At 35.5% G+C, this 18346-nt stretch overlaps 1 protein-coding gene across 5 annotated transcripts in view; it reads right to left on the bottom strand.

Moving 5' to 3' along the window:
- LOC128891250 (uncharacterized) overlaps window positions 1-18346 on the bottom strand; it is a 256897-nt gene that overhangs the window by 133836 nt on the left and 104715 nt on the right. The window lies entirely within an intron of this gene.

Raw genomic sequence — 18346 nt, 5'->3', positions numbered from 1 at the left:
TTCAAGAAATTAAACCGAGCAAAATGCGTACAAACACTTCTTACTTCATGCGTTAAGTATAAGCTCCAGCCCCTCTCGCTGCGTGCACTCGGAGGAATTTCCGTTTGGTTGTAACTGTAATTAAAATTATCATACAATGCGCCTCCAGACTTTAAACAATTATCACACAGAGGTACGATTAACGAAGTACGTACTGTTACAAATATGTTAATTAACACTTCTATAAAAACCTGTTAGTCTTAAAAATTGCATAGTAAAACGGCGAAATTGGTTCTACCAAGCTGTGAATATATTCCCAGTAAAATCAACTTGGAAAATGGAATTTTTCGAAAAATAATAAGAAATCCATCTTGGATCGATAATAAAATAATTTTTGGAAAAAAAGTATAACCAACTTTGAAAAACATTAAAACTGCACTAAAAAATATGAACTAATTTTTAGTTAAGTTATGTGAATACACACTAGCTTTAGATATAATTGCTTAGAAGTATGAGAAAATGCAGTGAAAAGTATTAAATAATTTCTATTTAAATTGCATTATTACTCACCAGCTCTTAACGAATTTGATTCAATTATTAAGTACAGCATCCATCTTTCTTCTTTCTTATCTTTCTTTTTATCTATATCTACATGTATGTCTTTCGCCCAACAAATTACGTACATATTTATTCTACGTAAACATCTTTATCTGTATGAATAATAAGGACGTTAAATAACTAACTAAATAATATAATAATAAAGCATGCACGTATTTTACTGGCACACCATTTGAATACTGCTACATCTTCTCTGAACAATACTACATCATCGTATCACGTAATATCTCGTTTAATTACGTTCTAAAAAACATACAGATGATTGTCATCTACAATAGATTGATCACTCGATTGTATATTAGATCGACACTCGGTGACTTTCTATTCAATTGGACAGCTGTAATTGATTTAGTAACACTACCGACACCGACGTACTAAAACGAAGAAGAAACAATCTACAAAACGTTATGATTGTTTGAAAAGCATTGAAAATTTTCATGATCACGAATTATTACTGCACGTAGTTAGAATTTGTTTGTATTAGATAGACCGAAAACTATGTCGTTTCTTTTACATTAAATTCAAACTTTCCAATAAATTTCTATCTTTAATTTATTATATAATCGCCCTCATTGTCAGCAGCCTTTTGTCACCTAGTGTGCAAATTTTCAATGCCAGAAGAATCAATGAGCTGATAAATGATAAATAAGTATTTAAGATGGCAAAAACGACATTACTTATCCAGTAATCCATTCATTCCAGTCCATTCCACGTCCATTACATTCCAGTCCATCTAATAGAATCAATAGAATCTTCCAAACCTACTCCAACTCGGAAGGAGAAAGTTGTCTAGGAGACCAGACTTACGTTTCTATATGTGAATAGTCAATGGAAATATAAAAGTTGTCTAACTTTTTCCAATCATGAATGTACTGAATGTTGAATGAACACGGAGGCTCGAGAGCTCATTGAAACTTCCATGGTCTTACGAAAAGGGGAAAAGTTGAAATAGATTCTGAACAACTTCGGAATCAATTATTCCAGGGCAGATGAACTTAGTCTCTATAATTATTATTGTATTCTGTTAACAGTCTCTAATGTAATTGTCATCAATTTCGTACATGAAAAAAGCCATTAAGTAGATTCAATATAGGTTTGTTACTATCATTTTTACTTTCATAAATTACATCGATCTTAATATTCCAACTTTCAGAAGTAGCTTATAACACGATACAAGAGTTCTATTAACCAATGCTTATTTGTGTAAATTCCTCTTGAACCCGTACACTGCCGTGATATCACAGAAACACGTAAGCAATCTAATGAACTTTCTAAAATACAATCGACGCATTATTAAATAAAACCATAACAAAAAGACTATAATGTTAAATGTGCGCCGTGTTTGTAGTAATAATTTCTCGAGTAAAACACATTCTTTGCAGAGAAAAGGTGTTCCAGTGACGATAAAGAACGCAAATACTTCGATCAGCTCGATCTTTGCAGGGTCAGTGAACTTTAAAGGTCGAGTTTGTTCGCATGGATAAAGGAAAATGCAATAGAGAACAATGGAATGGAATTAAACTTAGTGATGCGCACGAGACGAGATAAATCTCGATCTCGTATCGATTTCGAGATGTGATTCGAGATCGAGATTACTTGTAACATTCGAGATCGATATCGAGATTTAGCATGCCGAGATTTGTAAAAGTTTTACAATAAAACAGTTAATAATAAAAACGTTTCATCGTTGCATTACGTTGTTTCACCGATGTATCTCGGTATTTTCGCTCCGCCCTTTTCTTTACTCGCTATTCTTGTCTACAAATATACGAAACGTTTCTGTACACTTATCCGGGACAAATTTATGCGTTTAACGAGACATTACTGTAAATGCTAACAATTTGTCATTTGTATTCACCAAATCAGATCTATCAATAAATCTGCGATTGTCACATATTTTTGTGACACCGACTTGTACGTTTGAATTTTTATCTCTGAAACTATTCGTCGAATTGACTGACTTTCTTTTTTTTTTTACCCAGGAAAGATCGGACTGGCAATGAGTATATTTTTATTGGTGTTACGTCCTAGCTTCGATTCAGGGGAATCGAAGTTCACACGTAAATTAATTTCTCACTTGGTCCTCGCTCATCTCCCACGCTGTTGTAAATTGTTAAATGTTTGCTATTTACCTTTGGGTATTCCTTTGCACTTCGGTATCTCCATTATGCTCAATACTTACGTACGATCCACTGTGCAAGATAATAATCGGCTAAGCGGAATCACTTATATTAGGCCAATCAGTAGAGCATTTTTGTGTGACAAAAATAGTAACAGCAAACCAATTGTGCAGTTACATAAAAGGAGATGCGTAGATTAATAAGTATATGTTTTTTATTCCCAACTCTGTTCCGTTTTCTTCTTATTTACAATTCAATGATAAAAAATCGAAATTTTTGTCGTTCTTGCTTATAAATTTTGAACTAATGCAACAATATCAATGCTCCAATGATATAAAATGTAGGCGATAAAAATACCTCCAGAATGAGACCTCGAACGTCTCGATTGGATAATGAGGAACGGAGAAAAATCTGGAAAACCGAAAAATTGAGCATTTTTTCAAAAATTCGTATCTCCGCCATTTTTTAAACTGAAGCGCTGGCCTTTTGGGAACAAGTAATGATTGATATGTTCTTTATGTGTGCAAAAAGCGGGGATTGTCGGATAGGTTATTTTCTCACAATCGCAATCGGAATTTTTCAGTGCGCTTTCTTCCATTGGGCCTGTATGCATTATCGTAAGACCGATTTTTATTTTTAAACAAGATTTGAATAGTTGACGTCATGTACTACAAAACGTATATTCTAGTTTTTCGATAAAATGTGTTGAGGTATGAGAAAAGCCCTTGTAAACCTACCTTATGTTCCTTTCTTCTCGGCTGCCGCTGTGTCCCCCACCACTCGACCGCGATTGAGCGTTCTGCCGTGTTTAGTAAAACTTTACAAGGGCTTTTCTCATTTTCGAGGTCTCATTCTGTAGGTATTTTCATCGCCTACATTTTATCTCATTGGAGCATTGATATTGCTGCATTAGTTTAAAATTTATAAGCAAAAAAAGACAAAAATCACGATTTTTTACTATTAAATTGTAAATAACAAGAAAACGGAACAGAGTTGGGAGTGAAAAACACATACCTATTAATCTACGCATCTCCTTTTATGTAACTGCACAATCGATTTGCTCTTACTATTTTTGTCACAAAAACGCTGTTTTAATTCTCTACCGATTGGCCTATATCTGAAAGTAGGTAGACACCGCCAACTTGATATAAAGATAATTAATTAGCTAAAGATATCTTTCAAAATAATTTGATTTTTCTATACTTTATTCTTCGGAAATTGTAAATTAACTACAAGTTAGTTTGTACTAATTGTAAGAGAAGTTCGTAATATTTTTTAAATATACAGGGTGTCTACGTATAAGTTCAGACATACGCAGGGTGTCCATTCTACAACAAATTTCCAACAAAAAATTACTCTTAAACATTTTCTTTATGTCACATTATTCTCGACTATTTTCACTTGTAATATTTTTTATGCGTTTGCAACTTAACACTCTTTAAACGGTCATAACTCCACCAAATTACAGTGGAAACTTAAAACTAAGTATACCGTTCGAAAATGTGTTAAATTTCATGAGTGTCATTAAAAAATACATCAAACCCGATGTCAAGTTAATTTTAAAGTGCCAAGCCGATTTATATTGAAAAATATCGATTTTCATCTAAAAACCTATGCATTTCTGGATTTAAACGTCATTTTCTCCCTAAAATACCACCGTACAGTTTTTGTTTCACAATACCATTCAAAAGCTGAGATTTCGAGGAAGTTTCTCCTGAAGAATGCCCGCCAAAAAGCTATGTCTTTGAAACCGAAAAACGAATACAGAAAAAGTCAAATTTTTTGAAATTTTCACAATGTAAAGTTTGACCTAATTTTTCACTTGTTAAATCTACGTAATAAATTTTGATTTTGCATCAAGGAGTTGGGAAATTTAACACTCTTTCGAACGGTATACTTAGTTTTAAGTTTCCACTGTAATTTGGTGGAGTTATGCCGTTTAAAGAGTGTTAAGTTGCAAACGCATAAAAAATATTAAAAGTGAAAATACTCGAGAATAATGTGACACAAAGAAAATGTCTAAGAGTAATTTTTTGTTGGAAGTTTGTTGTAGTATTGACACCCTGTGTATATCCGAACTTATACGTAGACACCCTGTATAAATTGTCGTCACTACAGAAAGTTAATTTACAATAAAACTGCCTGTTTGGTATGTATCTAGATGAGTTACCAGAGTTACCTTCTATCGCGACATTCCCGACCTTTCACTACCTTCAGAACGGAACCCAAAAAGGACAGTGGCGTCGTTGGAGATCGAACCGTTCGTTGAACTCAATCCTCGTGCAAATCGTGATCCACAGATTATGGTTCCTTCTTGTATCGGTGTCATCGAACTTACCAACAGTGACGCCGTCCTTTCTTTCCTTCCTTTCACCTTGCATATTTCCCTTCATAACTTACAAATATAGAACTATTAAGAAAATAGTCGAGTTGCTTATTAGTAAAAAATCTAATAAAATATTTTTGATTCCTCAATGCGAGAAAAAAAATATATTAAATTTATAACAAAGAAATCGATCTATGACCTGTACCAGTATAACACTAATTATAAAGATAAAAACTTAAAAACATAAACATGTGTTTTATTGATTGTCTCCGTGGATTTCACAATGGAGAATTTTAATTATTTAAAAAATAAAGTAGATCTAATTGAATGAATTTTATTCTCCTATTAATAATTCAGTTTTAACAATGGCGTATTTAAATTTGAATATTTTTGAATTATTATTCATGAATGTTCAAGCACAGCTCTCTATTTTATAAACAACTTTGGGTGTTCTAATAAGGTATGGGCTATTTAAATTCGTTATTTTCGGGTAGCCACGAAATGCGAATGTGGCGCGCGCTCGATGATGTCATTAATCCAATAAGCAACTCTTGGCAATGTAGGTGATTCATTCGATCAGACAAATTGTCCTTCGTTCTGTCAACTCTGTCAGGTTCCTGATTTCGCTTTGAGTTGTATTCTAAATCGTCCAATAGGACAGTGAACTATCAGTTACACGTAAGCTTTTCAGTATTGATAATAATGTATAGGAGAGACAATGAGGTGACAGCAAGCGAAGAAATGTTAACGAGTGTAAGAGAGACTCAAGCGGAGAGCTTGTTGGGATTTCGTCACCACGGAGAGCACTTCATTTTCCTTAACTAGATTACTCCAGTCGGCGCAATTACGAAAGGTGACACGGCCTGGAAAACCATTTGACCTAAGTCCAATAAAACTTGAAACCTGCCCCACGGAAAGTGACATATCCCGTCAAAAGAACCCGTTGACAGCGTGATGTCATCGGTAACACGAATCTTCGAGTATCCTTCGTTTCGAGTATGCTGCTTGCATTCTTTCAACTTTCACTTCTAGCTAAACAATTTTATTTTCCGAAAAGAAAAAGGAATGATTTTAATAGGTTGGTGCACATATTTCCGCTTTTGCTATTTTATTTAACAAATTCAAAATTGTAAGGATATTTATTTCGAAGTTCGGCGAAAAACTGTCAAAATTCATAGATAACACACAATATATCACAAACAAAATCAAATCGGAATACAAAATACAAAATGAGTGACTAATCAATAAATTACTAACACAAACATAACTGACAACTATAAAACGTATAAACATACCTAGCGGTTTTAAATATAAATATTCACCCAACATTCACATTACAATACATTACAAAATTTTATTTTTCTTAATTCTAGTAACACGTTCCATGCCATATGTACCATTTACCTTGTCCTTCAAGCTACATGTACTACCATAAATAGTACACCGAACGATGGACCTTTTCGTACGTGTTTCAAGTGACTGTTCCGAGAGTTGCGAACGTTCTCGATGTCGCAAGCGATCTCACTTGTCGTTTGGGGTGACAACCGAAGACGACTCGAAACGTCACGCTTTCGACTGTTGCCACCCCCGTAAGTCAACGAGACACGGTGATTCGAATTCTGGCTTTCGTAAGAGGCCCAATCAGCGTGTCTTCAGGCCCACACCCACCCTCTTTGTAACGTCTTCGAAACGTAACGTTATCGAGAAGAGGGTGAGTGATCGTCTGTTTACGGGACACCAAGGACTCACGTGGTGACAGCATAGCCTATGCTATGCCGTGGGGCCCAGCGAAAGTCGACACTTTCGCCAAGTGGGCCTCTTATGTTGCACAGGCGTCCATCACCTTTAAGTTTATGTATTTTGGTCTGCTAAACTCGAAAATCGCACTGAACAAATTTTGTATGGATAAGTTTTCGAGTTATGAATTTTTGAATTTTTTTCGACTTTTTTCTGAGATAGCTTCACATATTAGACCATATCTCGAGTTAGAAGCGTCCGATTGGGTCGCGCAAGACCATATTAAAGGCAATCGAATCTCCCACAATCGCTTCTGACGTTGTTTTCCAATCGGTTCAGTAGTTTAAGTGTTATAGACCAAAATATTAGGGGGACCAGAAAGTAATGTCGTTTCTTTTACATTAATTTATTTATTCTAACAAATAAATTTATAACAAGTTTTTATTTTTAATCAATTATGATCGCACTCTTTACCAACAACCTTTTGCTATCTAGTGTGCAAATTTTCACTCAGACCGATAAAAATCAATTGGTACACAATGACCTGATAAATGATAAACAAGTATTGACATCTGCAGAAACGACATTACTTTTTGGTCTCTCTAATAAATGAGTAACTTCAATTTTTTGAGCTAAAATAAAACACGAAAATTTCTTCTATCGTCAAGGTCAAATTGAAAGTTACAGAAAAACAGTACTTGATTACCCCTGAAACTGGTTTCGAGTTATTTTTCCCCATAATGCATAGATCCCGGGATCAGAGGTGGGTCCGTTACTTTGCGAAAACCCTGTATATGTATATGAATGTTCCAAACCAGTATTTCTCAAATTTCACCTTACTATGCATCAAAATAATAGAATACTTTTGGTGAACACTCCAAAGTAAAATTAAATTACTATTTCCTTAAACAAACAGACTCGAATGATTGTTAATGAAATGAGTGCCACTTTCGATGCATTTGAATCATTCATGTCTTTTAATATATTCAAAATTTAAGTCACCAAATAATAAACCACAAATAACACTGTCCAACAAATTTAAACTTCTTTTAAATTCCGCGATATCAACTAGGTGATTCTTATAGGGTTCCTCGTCCTAAATACGAATCTGAAAGTGAAATTGTTCCATCACCCTTAGTTTTCGAGAAATTCGAGATTTTGTAAATACGGTCGATTTTGAGAGAAAACGTAGTATTACTTGAAAACTACGAACGTTAGAAAGTTGTATTTAGTCTTGAAAGATAGAGGAGTGCTTTCTGAATACGAAGACATATTCTTTTAGAATTATCTGCTCCTTTGAATGCCTGTAAATGAACACCGAAGTTCAAAAAGTTGCCGATGCGAGTACTTTTCACGAAATACTTTTGTATTTTAACGAAAAGTTATAAAGTTAACCACTCGCGGCAAATGTTGGAACGTTTTCTAGTTCGTACAGATCCAGACAATATTAATTTAGAACGCACGAATTCTGTTTGTCGCTGCACAGGCTTCGCTCGCTTCATATCGGTGAATCAGGGCCGTCGTCATGCGTTCTGTAAAATCGCCGCCACGCGCTTGAATAATAACCATCAAGTTATCGTAATTTCGTTAAAATTCTCCCCACATTGACAACATTTCAAAGCTTAATGTTTCTCTCTCTCTCTCTCTCTCTCTCTCTCTCTCTCTCTCTCTCTCTCGCACGCACACTCACACGCACGCACGCACGCACGCACGCACGCACGCAGGTTAAAATTTTAACAATGGAAAATAGTCTACATTTTGTTGAGTTGCAGTGTAAATGAGATATTAAAAATGAAGGATTACTTACCTGGAACATGTCCGCATACACAATATTGTTTAAAAATGATTCCGTCCTGCTTTGCGCTTGTAAACTACATCCCTATTTTTACTCATTAGTGTCCAACAATAGTCTGCAGGCACTGAAGACATTTCTTTCCCTTTATATCGTTTTTCAATTCTTGCTATGCCTTGATGGAAGCGTTCCCCATGCTCGTCGCTTACGTCACCGAGGTTTTGAGGAAAAAAATCCGAATAGGAATGAAGAAAATGCAATTTGAATGACATATTGTAACCAAGTTTCCTACATGTGTTTAAAAGTTCATTTACTATTGCCATGTAATTATTTGATTTATGTTTTCCTAAAAAATTTTCATTTATTTTCTTGAAGAAAAGCTATACATTTTTTTCTTCTTTATTTAGTGTTTTTATAAAGTCGTCGAATTGGAAAAAACAGGCATGGCTAGAATATGTATCATCTCTGAACTCATCTACCCCACCTTCACAAATTTGGAAAAAGATAAGAGCTATCAAAGGTACAATCTCACAATTTTCGATCCCAGCCTTAACAAAAAACGACAGCACAACTACTACAGACCCCAAAGAAATAGCTGATAATCTAGCAATAAAATTCCAACACAATTCAAGCAATAGCAACTACTCCAAAGAATTCCAAAACTACAAACGAGAAGTAGAAAGTTACCTATCATCGCCCATAAGCACAATCGACGATGAAACAATCATATCAGCGCTAAATATGCCACTTCAAATCAACGAACTCCAACACTTCTTAAACAAAAGTAAGAACACCGCCCCAGGACCTGATGGAATATCTAACACCCTTCTCCTGAATTTACCACGAGAAGCACTTAATTACATGCTAACACTCTTCAACTGCATCTGGACCCATGACATATTCCCAACACTATGAACAAAAACTATAGTAATTCCCATCTTGAAACCAGGTAAACCTCCTATCGATCCCAACAGTTATCGACCGATAGCACTGACAAACACTATGTGCACACTAATGGAAAAGATGATAAATTATAGACTCCGATGGTTTTTAGAATCAAACAAATTAATTAGTAAATATCAAAGTGGGTTTCGACAGTTTCATTCAACATACGATCACTTAATAAATTGGCTATATGCAGTGGCTATATCCCTAGATATTGAGAAAGCCTACGATATGGTATGGAGGAAAAGAATACTGAATATCTTCCAAAAATATGGTCTCAAAGGAAACATACTCAACTTCATCAAAAACTTTCTATCCAGACGAAGTATTTAAGTCAGGGTCAACAATACACTCTCTTCCGAAAAAATACTAGAAAATGCCGTACCCCAAGGCTCTGTTTTAAGTGTATCCCTAGTTTTGGTCGCCATAAACGATGTACTAAGTACCATCTCAAACCCAGTCAAAGGACTACTATTCACCGACGATCTGACCCTAATATGCAAAGGATCAAACCCGCGTACCATCCAGATATTATTACAAGATACACTAGATAAGATACTCTAGCACCAAATCGGAAATAATTGCCTTCAACAGAAACCAACTCCCTCCAAGTTTAAAACTGACACTCAATAGAGCAACTCTGAAGAAAACAACCTCGATTAAACTACTAGGAATAGTTTTCGATAACCAGTTAACATGGAAACACCATATTGACAAACTAAAAGCAGAATGCAATCAACGACTTAACATTCTCAAATCAATTGCGGCAAACGATTAGGGAGCAGACTTTAACACCCTATTATTAACATATAAAACAATAGTAAGATCAAAACTAGACTATGGATCAATCGTCTACAACTCTGCCAATCCCAGTAAACTAAAGAAACTGAACACTATACAGAATAGCTCTTAGAATAACTGTAGGGGCCTTTCGCTCCAGCCCAATCAACGGCATACTAAGTGAAGTACCCGAATTACCATTAGGAATTAGAAGAAAACACTTAAGCATCAAATACGCTATTAAAGCCGCCTCGTTTCCACAAAACCCTGTGTATCATAACTTATTCAAACAAGGCAATTCTTTACTCCCTCGGTTAAAAAAAAGAACCACTCCCCCATTCTATCATAGAATAAACAATTACTTAAATGAATTTAATATACAACTACAGAAAATTATAAAAAGATCTATCCATAACTACCCCCCCCTGGACCACACCAACAATAAAAATCAATACTACTCTACTAAAGTACAACAAAACAGAAACCGACACAACTATGCTAAAGTCACTTTTCCATGAGCTAAAGGGAAGTCTAACAAACTATTCACACATATATACAGATGGTTCCAAGACTCCAAACGGATCTGGATACTCAATTGTTAGTGATCAAACTATCCAAAAATTTAGAATGCACCAAACGTCATCGATCTTTCTCTGCGAACTCAACGCACTTAAATATGCCATCGAAACTATAACCGACAAACAGAATGAAAACTACGCAATTTTCTCCGATTCTTTAAGCGCCATTTTAGCATTACAAAACCAGTGGACTAATGACTCCAATATCCAAGAATGTCATAAATCCTACTCTAACGCAATTCGAAGAAACAACTCTATCTCTATCGTTTTATAAAGTTTTCGGTTTTTCCAATTTGGAAAAACCCGCGTAGCAAACATCAAGTCTTGGGGCCCCGGGGTGTAACGTGGGCATGTACAGTATGTACAGTTTAGAGCCGCGACACCCCTGTCGTCCTACGGATCAGTTACATGGGCCAATAAACCAATAACTACTGTTTCGGTTTACGACCTCATATGATCCCTTCCAGCGACTATACCTTATCTCCTTGGCACTCTAGCTTGCTCCAGCGAGTTTGGTTTCCTGAAACGTCTTCAGCATCAAGGTCGATCTCGAGACGAGCTTTCAGCTGTCGTCGAGATCCAACTAGGAATCTCAAGTAATCCAGGCGCCCATTTCGTTGCCATAAGAAAAGATTATTTGTGACGATGTAGTCAACACTGGTCCCCCACTGAACTGTAGGTCGGCCCTAGTCCCCTGAGGTTAACTTGTTTAACCTTCTCCTACTATTCGTCCAACCTTCCAATGAAGATCGGGATCTACTCAATGATACGTCTCCGTTCGATCCAACTTCCTCATTTCGAGGACGCTGGATCCAGGTACGGGGGATATCCTGCGACCGTGGGTAAGTACATCGAGATAGACGTCGAGTGCACGTCACGATCCAGTTACTCGACCCAGTCGACACGGCTGCACGTCGTGTCGTACCATAAGAAGTCGTGACTGATCCGAGACAACGTCTTCCTTCGTGTCCTGGCCGAGTTTCAGCGTCGTGACTCGATCGCCTCGATCCTCGTAGACCTTCGACCATGTATATTTATAGACACGTTTTCAGATAAATGCTTTGAAGCAACGATAAAATCATCCATGTGACGTCACATGAGGACAAAGTAACAATGGAACTTTGACGTTGAGTCTGTAGTATATATTTTGCTTTATTAAGTGTTCATTTTAACTCTTATAATTTTAAATAATGCTTATCGTAAAGTATTTTGGAATTTGCAATTTTGAAATATTACATTTAAATTATGATATTATTTCCTAATAACTTGTTTTAGTTTAAAAAATATTAGGGCGAGCAGAAAGTAATGTCGTTTCTGCAAATGTCAATACTTGTTTATCATTTGTCAGGTGACTGTGTATCAATTGATTTTTATCGATCTGAGTTTGAAAATTTGCACATTGGATAGCAAAATGTTGTTGGTAAAGAGTGCGAACATAATTGATTAAAAATAAAAACTTGTTATGAATTTATTTGTTAAAATTTAATGTAAAAGAAACGATATTACTTTCTGGCCCCCCTAATAGTAAAAACAATACAGAAATGTCGAGAGTAAAATTATTTATTTATAATTATTGGTTACTATTCAGGATAAAATGGGACGTTGAAGAAAATAGGATACCGAACTTTATTGACCGAAAGATAAATGTCGAAACGTCCGAAGACTCGCAACGTGGGATTCTCATCCGAACGAGAATTCCCTTATCCTAAATTCTGCCGACACTCGAGTTTTATCCGGAACAGTTACAAAATAAAATGGTTTTGAATGATCTAGAAATATTTTCTTGTGACGTCACATGAGGGCATCTTCTCCTGTTATCTTTGGTTCACTTCGATTCGTAGATCCGTGTATACACGCCGTGTCTACGAGTGCACGACTATACACCTATATGGTCGAAGCGGTAGACAGCTGTCGTGTCCTTTACGCCGACGCTCGTGTCCTACGAATTGCCTGATTTCCCTGCATCGCTGATTCCACGTCTCGGTCTCGCGCCAATGGACGTGCACGTTCTGGTCAACCATCTCACAATCAGATTCGATATCGTTCGGACATCGTTTGGAACGGTTCCTAGGAAGATTCTCGAGACCGATTTATTGAGCCAATGTTTCTTTAAGTTCATCGTACCGGACGACTTGTCGACTTCCTAATTTTATATCAAGCATTTTAAATCTATTTATATTGTTTAAAATTGAGAATATTTTAAAGGCCGCGGGTACATTTATTTATATTATTTCTAAAGTTTTAACTAGCCTTAAAATTGTATATTTTCTAAATGTGACGAATACTTAAAAAATGTTTAATTATTAAAAATTTCATCTGTTTTAACGATCTAAAAATCCTTTAGAATAATGGTAGTCAACTTATGTAGTCTAGGTCTAGACTGTTTAAATTAGCCGCGCAATGTATGAATGTGAAGTTGAGCGAATGAGACGAGTGCAGATGAGAGAGAGGAAGAGAGAGTTTATAAACAGGCGAAATGCCGAGCAACAGCAGAAGAATTCGGAAGATTGTAGAAGATTGCGGAAGAATACAGAACGAAAGAGAACGAAAGAGAAATAAAGTCAGTTGTAAAAGTACGTAGTTTGAAAAGTGTTTCCTATACGGCGCGGGCGTCCCGATTAATTTATATTTACAACAGTAGTTTCACTATTTTTTATTTACATTTTGTATACGTTGTGTATTAAAACAATACACAAACAAAGATGATTTTTTTTGGTAGTAGTTGGTAATGAAATATGTTTACATGATATGTATCTAAACATTCCAAATCGGCATTTCATAAATTTCCTTGTTTCCTTGTATATGGCACTTGTGGAACTATATTTGCACCAGTTTCTGTAGCTGTTTTAGCTAAAAAATCGACTTCCTCATTGCCTTCAATGTCAACGTGCGATGGAATCCAAAAAAATTTAATTGTGTTGTTCGGATTCGTCTGTACAAATATTGTTCCGGATAGAACTCGATTGTTGGCAGAATTTAGGCTCCTTTGTAATCGTGTACCGTTGGGTCATCAATATTCTTCCTCGAGCGACGCGGAGAACTGAACAGAGGGCCAACAGTAGTTTATGACATACTCGCGAAATACGTCGCTTTCGGTTTGTAGCTGATTGCCGTCAATATCAAGCCAGATGTGACCGTTTCGAGGTCTTTAGAATTCCGCATAGTTCCGAGGTTCGGCGGCCGGCCATGGCATAAATTCGGAAAAACGCACGAGCGCGTTGGGCCTTCCGTGAGTCACCAGGCGACCACCTACCCCTAGTTTCGAGGCCATGGGCGAAGACACCGCGACGGGGATGAGCGTGGGACGAAAGGCGCCCTGATTGGGTCTTGTTCCCAAGATCGGGGCCCAGTTGGCGCACCCCTTGGACGCTAAGGGGTAGAAAATAGAAAGGAGGACGAGGAAGGGGCATCGCGAGGCGTCTTCGGTCGTCAGTTCGCGAGACAAATTACATTCGGAGCGAGACAGTCGTCCAATAAGGGAATTCTCATCCGGATGAGAACACCATGTTGCGAGTCTTCGGATATTTCGATTTGATCTCTCGAATAATAAAGTTTAGTTTCTTGACGTAAATCAAGTGTGTAAATTTCCTTCGACACCCATTTTATCCTGAACAAATATATTATATTTTTTCGTAATTTCAAGAATATAGGAGTTTGTTTTGACATTAATTTTTGCATTTTGAAGACTTTGTAGTACGCTTAAGGAGTCAGAAAATATACAGATGTCGTGACTTTCATTTTGTATGGCAATGTCTAACGCATCATTTAATACGATGGATTCCGCTGTGAAGATAGAAGCACTATCACTAATGCTTCTTGTTATTTGTATATTCAATTTAGGGCATCTACATGCTGATCCAACATATCTATTACCTGGAATTTTACTTCCATCCGTGTATATCGTATATGCATTGTTTGCAGAGAGCATTGTTTTCAACATTAAATTTGAGTTTTCAGCTTTTTTAAGAGTTCAGCATAGTTCGATATCAATTGGGATTGATGTCATTATAGTTTTATATTCATGGCAATGATATTGTATTGATTTCTTGCTTCTATAGACTTAAAAGAATTTGCAAAAGTTTCAATACATTGTTTTAGTATTCGATTTCTTTTGTTCTTCACTTTTATGCATTTTTTGTAGTAATTATGTACTGTTTTATTGGCGGGAGAATTTGCGTTTGACAATACCTTACTTAGGTAGCACTTACACAAAAACTTTGTTCGCTCCTGAATGAATGGTAATTTAGATTCTGCTAGCAGAATATTGGTTGGAGTGCTGATTCTGTAACCTAAAGCTGCTCTTACCGCTGCATACTGTATTTTTTCTATATATAATAGAACGAACAAAACTTTTATACAAGATAATCAATGTTTCAGGATGAGAACCCCAACACGTGCCACATAAAAATTTTACAATGTTTAGTGCTTTCATGCATCTCTTTTGTATTTTATTTATTTGTGGAGTAAATGTCATTTTGTAATCGTATAAAATACCTAGGAATCGAGCAGTGTAACTAGACTTTGCAATAAATTCATCGATTTTGATTTGTATTTGTCCTGGCAGAATGCTTTTGTTATTAAAGTGAATTAACACGGTCTTCTGGGGTGAGAGTTCGAGACCTAATTCTTGTAAATTTTACTTAATTATATTTACAGATTTTTCAATTATGTTTCTACATTTCTTTAGGGGTGACATTTTCGAATAAACTGCAATGTCGTCCGCAAATTGTGAAATGACAACACTTTTGGGCAAATTATTCGAAATTTTTGTTACATAAATTATATATACATAGTTGCGGACTGAGAACACCCCCTTGGGGGACTCCTTTACAAACTGTTCTATATTTGTCCTTCAAAACATCAGTATAAATATATCTTTCATGGGTTAAAAACTTTACAAATCTTATTATCTTATTCGAGCATCCCATCTCTGCCAGTTTATCTAATAACATGTCACTATTTACATTATCAAAGGCTCCACTGACATCTAAGAAGGCGGCTATTAAGTCTTTTTTATGTAACATGGCTTCATTTATTTGTAACGTCAAATTTACTAAATTATCAGTGCATGATCTGCTCTTTCTAAAACCGGATTGATTATTAGGAATCAAGTTGTTATATTCTATCCACCACTGTAGTCTGTTTTTTATGAGGGTTTCTACGAGCTTGCATAAGCACGAAGAAAGCGTGATTGGTCGTACACTTTTTCCATCAGTTTTGTTTATGAAATGTATAAAGCTTGCAAAAAGAAAAGCTTGCTTCCAGCTAGATGGATAATCCATAAGGCCATACATCTCATTATATATATATATCTAATAGTAACAATTTAAATCTTGTTGACATTTTTTTGTAAAATTTCATAACCAATTCCGTCCATTCCCGGGGTGACTTACTATTTGTTGAGTTTAGAGCTATGTTAAATCCTGTAAAATCAAAATACATACCAAAAAAATGATTTCTATGACATTTGGGGAACCAATTCGGATCTGTACCGACCCAAGGTGGACTTATTTTGTTTAAGGTTACTTGTATTTTATTTTCTATTTGACCATTTTCTGATATGTGAGAAGGATTAACTTTGGCCCATTTATTTTTAAAATTTTTACACTTATTCCAGATATATTTAGCATCAATTCGATAATTTATGCTCTTTCCAAACTCCTTGAAGCACTCTTTTTTCTTCTGCTTAATCTTTTTCCTCGCTGTAGCACACATTTTTTTATATGCTATTAAATCACACAGATTTTTGGTATGTTTCCATTTTTTATAGGAGGCACGCCTGAGTCGCTTAATTTTATTGCATTCGGTATCCCACCAAGGAACCGCATTGCTGGTCTTATTTTTGTCCAGGATTTTCTTAACGGGAGTACATAATTTTATTGTTTCGAGTATAATTTTGTAGAAGAATTCGTATTTTTTACTAGGTGGGAGATGACCATACTCAACTGAAAGGAATTGCGTATATTTTCCATTTAGGTCTCTAACAAATCGTTCCCAATTTGTACGGATTGACTTTAATCTAAATGTCTTCCTCTTATAAAGACTTTTTGTAACATTAACATTAAAAAAAATAGGATAATGATCCGACCCCCACGTTTCGTCACACACTTCTATGTTCATTTTATCAGCTATATTCATAGAAGAAAGAACTAGATCTATGTTTGATTTCGTGTTTTTGTATGTGTCTATATGCGTAACTGAATTATCATTATGTAAGAATAAATTATAATTATCGATACTAATCCAAAATCATTCACCATTTTTATCAGTGTGCTTACAATTCTATATTTTACTATGTGAATTAAAATCTCCTACTAGTATACTGTGTTGATTGACATCTACGTTTTCAACAATTACATTCCACTGAGTTTGCGTTAGAATGCAACCCGGAACTCTATAGCAAACGACTATATCTAGAGAAGGTTCTACATTCATAATTTGTATTCCACATATTTCAATAGATGGATCCGGAGACTTAATTCTACTTAATTCTAGATACGCTAAATTTTGACAGATTAATATAAGTATAGCTCCTCGATTCTCCCACGAGCCGTCATCGAAGTAAGACGTATTAGCTTGTGCTCGCGAGTTTAATCACAATAAGTGTCGATATAACTGCAAATCGGTTACACAGTGTAGTAGATTAATAGTTCTTTAGTACCGACTCAGTGTCTAGTTGTTAAAGGGCCGTGACCACAGGTGTCTTTAACTACGAAGACAGCCGTGGTTTTTTTTGTCTACGAAATTGTCTACCATCTCCTTTGAACTTAAATATATACACACTCTCCCGTGCGATATTCGAGACACGTACCGAACGTTATTCGATTGAACCAAATCACCTATTGCAACTGCGTAATCCTGTACAGTGATACCTTCAATTGTATCCAATACTATGGCTTGATCCTTTGTGGGATATTGTACTTGCTGAATCATTTTTGCGTATGACATTGTGGGAGTGGTTTTTGCCAACGCTATAGCCATTAAAAAAAAAAAAAAAAAATTAATAATGAAGCGGTGTTTACTGATGTATTGTATATGACTTACCTTGTATTTTCTTTCTCTTATGAAATTTTTCTCGTGATCTTCTCAGAATTTCCTTGTCCCTCTAAAGCTGTACGTAGCAAATAAAATTTTTATTTCGAACATTTAAGATAATATTACAAAAATATTTGGCTTCATATTTCCTGGGCTGATGTACAGGAACATAATTGAGATAAAAATTTGAAATTTTTGGGGCACATTCCTATTATTGTAAGTAATAACTCTGTCAAATTTCAAATCATTTCATCGATTTTTATCGGAGTTATAAACAAAAATGTAACCAATTGAAAAAAATTGCATGTATTTTCCAATTAAAACTTTCGAAAGTTTCTGCCATGTATTAATGTTAAAAGTAAAAGTTCAAATATTCCAGACATTTTTTTTATATGTTTGCAAAGTATTTAGAGGGTGCATAATATAGATTTAAACA

The sequence above is a fragment of the Hylaeus anthracinus genome, unplaced genomic scaffold (genome assembly GCF_026225885.1).
Source record: "Hylaeus anthracinus isolate JK02 unplaced genomic scaffold, UHH_iyHylAnth1.0_haploid 12001, whole genome shotgun sequence".
NCBI lineage: Eukaryota > Metazoa > Arthropoda > Insecta > Hymenoptera > Colletidae > Hylaeus > Hylaeus anthracinus.
Note: the sequence above shows the minus strand (reverse complement) of the source record. Positions and strands in the feature narration are given on the sequence as shown.